The sequence below is a fragment of the Gopherus flavomarginatus genome, chromosome 1 (assembly GCF_025201925.1).
Source record: "Gopherus flavomarginatus isolate rGopFla2 chromosome 1, rGopFla2.mat.asm, whole genome shotgun sequence".
Classification (NCBI taxonomy): domain Eukaryota; kingdom Metazoa; phylum Chordata; order Testudines; family Testudinidae; genus Gopherus; species Gopherus flavomarginatus.
This window is the reverse complement of record NC_066617.1, coordinates 89,915,420-89,920,903: the sequence shown is the minus strand read 5'-3', so window position 1 is coordinate 89,920,903 and position 5,484 is coordinate 89,915,420.

Below are 5,484 nucleotides of genomic sequence, written 5' to 3'. Positions count from 1 at the left end.
GAGCACCTACGTCGAGTAGTTCATAAAGAAGCTATAGACCATTGCTGCAGCTAAACAATTCAAAACAAGTTGATTGACCTTATGGCAAGGAAGGTGCTTGACAATACAATGATGCAGCACAGCAAAATGAGGTACTATGCCATATTAATGGACTGCACTCCAGATATTAGACACAGAGAAAAGATATCATTGACAAAGATTTGTTGACAATGTATCCAAGTAAAGTACCACTTTACTTGTTTCTGGACTGTGGATGAATCTACTGGAAAAGGCCTAATGGAACTGTTTATGAGCATTTGGAATGAGAATAAAATGCAGCTTCAGGGCTGCCGCAGACAAGGCTCCAACAACAGTGTGAAGACGAAGGGAAGAAACAATGGCATCCAAGCAAGGATCCTTGCGCTGAATCCAAGAGCTTTATTGATGCCTTGTGGCTGTCATTCCCTCAACCTGGCTGTGTCAGATGCAGCGTCATTGTCTTAAGATTCAGTATTTCTCTTTAAAGTACAGCAAATGATATACATGTTTTCAGCGTCAGCTATCAAGTGGAAGATTCTCACTAATAAAGTTACAAATCTGTCTGTGAAGCCACTAAGTGACACTGGCTGGGAGATCCTCACGGACAGTGTAAGGCCAGTAAGGCACCAAGTGACTGAGGTTTATGAAGCCTTGGTGGAACTGGTGCAGTTGAGTAAAGCTAAGGCCAGATTCTGACATGAGGAGCAAAGCCTGGCAAACTGGATCACGGACTTTAAATATCTGGTCTCAGTTGTGGTTTGGTATGATATCCTGTTCCAAGTAAACATTCTAAGCAAGGCAATACAAACTCAGTCGATGGACATTGTGACCACTCTTACTTTGATGAGAAGCTGCCTGGATTTCATTGTGGCCTACAGAGACAACAGATTTGAATATGCCATCACTGCTGCCAAAGAAAAGGCAGAAAACATAGGAGTTGAGCCTGTCTTTAAGGAAACTCATATTCATTGAAAGAAGTGACAGTTTGGTTACAAGGGCAGAGATGAGGTGATGGGAAGCTTGGAAGAAAAATTCAGGTGGAGTGTTTTTGCTTGCTTGTTTGGCACTGCTTAAGTGTCCATCGAAGAAAGGTTTGGACAAATGAAGCACCACAAAAAGACCTGAGGGGGGCATTTTCTGACCCTAGTAAGCTTCTGGTGGACAGGAAAACACTCTTGAACAATTGTATGGACCTTCACTGGATGCTGACACATGGGGAATGTTTGGATGACAGTGATAAAGACCTCTATGTTCAGTTGTACAACATACGTCACATTTTGCAACACGGGAAGCACTCTCCATTCCAAGTTCTCCAATTCCTTCATGATGCAGCGCTGAATGACACTTTTCCTAACGTGTAGATAGCTTTGAGGATTCTGCTCATGCTGCTGCTCACAGTTGCATGTGGTGAGTGCAGCTTTTCGAAGCTCAGGCTCATTAAAACATGTCTTTGATAGACGATGGACAATAAGAGACTGACATTGCTTGCTATTTTATAGCTTGAAAATACCATTGGCTAGTCTTTGGATCTCTCAGACACTGTACTTCAATTTGCTAGGACAAAGGCGAGAAAAGCGACCTTTTGAACTAAAGGCCTAGGGTTAACGTTCTAAGGCCTCTTACCTACTGTAACTATTTAATACTGGTCCACACAATGTTGGTGCACAATTCAATTTCTTGATGTTAGTACATTTCAGTTTTTCTTAAAATTAAAATGTTTCTATAACCTTAGAGGAAACGATTTTTTATTTTCTTGTGTACGACATGAATAAATACAGCTTTACAGATCCTAGCACGCAAATTTATCTTATATGACAGGGATAAATCATTCATGAAAATCATGCATCAAAGTCTTAAAATGGGGTATAAATGCAATAAAAAATAAGGTATTCAAAAGTTTAACAAATGGAGGGGGGAGGCGCCAAAGACACTCCTTGCCTGGGGTGCTGTTTGATCTAGGGCTGGCTCTAGGGACCAGTATAAGCTGTGCACCACATTTTCACAGTGTTTTGCATAGCAATTTATGCCTGTGCACAATCTGATGCAACTCAAGGGCATGCACACAGGCAGAATGCATGGAACTATCTATTGAATTCAATTAGGTATCATGGTTTTAAGACTCAAATTGCTATTTACCAGAAACCTACATCAAACCTTCTGTTTCTTTTATTTGGGAGAGCATCAGGTTGCATTTAAAGTGTGGACAAGAAATGCCCGACCGATACTTTTATTTATTTATTTTTGTGGGATGGGGGTTGGAGGAATGACACTGAGCACATTTATAGCTGTGTTAAACAAAGCAACTGCAACATGTCATTTAAAAACATGTATCTTTAACACATTCATAAGTTGTTAATAAGAAACAGATAAGCTTTTATAGATATTTACCTTTTTCTGTGTTAGTATTAATCTGCACATTTATTGCATAGGGAATGTCTGTTCAACCAGCGCCAATGCACAGATCCTGCTTTTCCTTTTATGTTTGTTTAGAGACAACCTGGATTTAATTTCTTAAATGTTGGCATGTGTGCAGTTTCCACCAAGCCCATAAAGGTCAGTGGGTGCATTATGAAAGAGAAAGAAGTAAATAAATACTCGTTTGCCCAGGAAGACAGGTGATATTTGAATCACTCTTACTAGGCAATTTTCTAAATGTATTAGTTGTGTCAGCATCAGGAACAAATGGATTCTATTGTTTTATTGCAATGGGGGGAGGCTAAATTCTTATAACAAAAGATGAAGAAGTAAAGTAACAGCACAAAATTGAACAGTTTTACCCAACTCACCTATCAGTGAGGGGCTGGTCCATGGATGGTCTATTATATAAATGAAAAACTGATGGATATGGTGAATTTTTCTTTGTGTGTTAAATAATTGCTTTGATTCAACTTTGGAGATTTTAATTTCTCAGGTGTAAATGTGAAACTGTGAAATACCTTCTGTCTCTTAGGAATCTCCAGAAAACAAGATGGTATGGACTCTCCAGCCTTTCTTGGTATATGGACTTGTATTACTATATTAGAAAATCCAGCTGAAATGTTTTAGAGGGGGTCTACATTTTGAAGAGAAGCGTGTGAACCCAGCCTGTTCCCTGGATGTAACCCTGACATCTTTTGTTTCTAAACTAAAAATAAACAAAACTGTAAAACTGGCCACAGTAATCCATGCTCTCATCACCTCCAGGATGGACTCTTTTGTACCTTGAAGACCATCCGGAAAGTTCAGCGGTTCAAAGAAACAGCATTTCTGTTAAGTGGAGCAATTTAGCTGGCTCAAATCCTACACCAATACTCAAAAGTCTGCTCTGGCCGCCTAAGCAGTAGCAGGTACAGTTTCTAGTCTTTGTCCTTACCTTTAAAGCCCTAAATGAGCATTGGCCTAGCTCCCTGAAGGATTCTCTCTTACTATTAAGCAGTTGTATTTTATGGGGCTATAGAAGCTGGCAGAATCCAAGTATGAATGCACTAGAGCTGGAGGTTTTCTGGGGCAGGCAGATGACTGTGGAACTCACTAGACTCAGAGATCAGGATAAGTCAAAATCTTGCAACCTTTAAAGTGAAATGTGGAACTCCACTCTTTCAGTCGCCCTTCTCCTAAGAAGGCACAATGGCTCCAGCTGTATATTCAATGAAATATACCACTTAGCTCTGCTTACACCAAGTTTAATGCCTAAATATATGTAGTATGTGCAATGTGGGTGTATTGCTATGAAAAAAATTTTTTTTATGCTTAAAAGTGATTAGAGCACAAATGTCAGCCACATTATTTAGCTATTGAGTGGAGCTAGGTGACCAGTAGGTATCATCGATTGTTTGGGAATACTACAAATAATACTTTCTAGGCAGAACAAAGTAAAATGTCTTGCTTCTACAGTCACTATACACTAATTTTATATAGGGGGCCATAAAAATATCTGAAGCTACTAAAAAAACATTATAAATGGCAACATGGTTTTAAAAAGTTGTAATCATTTTCAGTTGAATGAATAAGGCCTAATATGGAAATATCTAAAAAGATGTACTCATCTAGGCCCTAATTCAGCAAAGCACTTCCATCTATGCTTAAGTCCATACCTACTCAGCAAATCAATTAACTCTGTACTTAAATCCATCCTTGTTTACCAAACACTTCAGAGTACATTCAAATGCTTTGTGGAATAGGGATGGATTTAAATGCATGCTCAGATGCTCTGATGAATCAGGGCCTTATTTAATTCCCAGACAAAAACTGTATTAAGATGAAGTGAAGGCTAAGAGTAATTTAGGGTAAAATATACTGAAGGGAAATTATAATTGTCCTAAAGTCAAGCATTATAAAGCCAGACAATTCAGGGTTAAATTTGAATTTAAAAGAAATCCAAACAAATTAACAAGTGGAAGTGCATAATTAGAGCATCCAAGCAATCTTAGTTCTGCCCTGGAATGACACCATTCAACAATCATGTCAGTACAATTAAGACATTTTAATATTTACTGTTTGTGCTCCCAGATAAGATTAAACTGATTTTAAAGACACAGATTGGTTTTCTATTTTTTTCCCTTTTGTGTCACTATAGGGTGGTTACAGTGCTGTTTTCATGCATAACAGAGGTTGAATCTCTGTTATAATGGCAAAATTAATCTTAGCCTGAACACTGAAGCTTCAACTGGCACTACCATAATATCTTTAGAGGAAACTGTATAAATGATGCATAAATGGGATGATATACAAAAAAAGATGTAGGTAAAAGCAGTAGGCATTACCAGGACTATCTTTATAACATGTGATCTAAGCCACATTGGTATTAAAGTTTACTTTATTATGGATTCAATTAACAGCACATTAACTCCTTTGAGTGCTTTAAAACCTGGGACCATTTTGATCTGTATGTGCACCAAGCTTTATCTAGACCAGAGGGAGCAGTGAGCACTCTTCCAAGGGAAGAATTCTTTAATTTATATACTGAATACACACTTGCATAAGTCTCCATGTGTATTTTGTACACCATGTTGCTTCACACCTTATAAGTAGCCACTTTCAAAGGAGCAGCACTTAAGGAGTTAAACATATAATGATTATATGCTAAGGTTTCTAATGCTAATGTTTAAATGGAATCTGGTTGATAAATGAGGTCTTTCATTTGCACAGTCACTATAAAAATGAAAAAAAAAGTCTTTTTTATCTTACACAGTCTTCAGTACTTTCAAAGGCACTGACTGCTCATTATGAATAATCATAGTACTCATGAAAGACATGTACACTGAAAATAACAAAACCTCTAAGTCATTAAGGCATAAATATTCCAATGGAAAGCAAAATTTTTGTATAAAAAGCACCACAGTGCTGAGGTGCCACTTGTATAAATTCACCATGTGAAAAAAAAATGATGCAATTTGACTTTTTTAATCTTCTGGTTAATATTCAAAACACCCAGAATGGATTTCCACCTAAAATCAATCTCTCTCATTTTATGACATAGGATATACA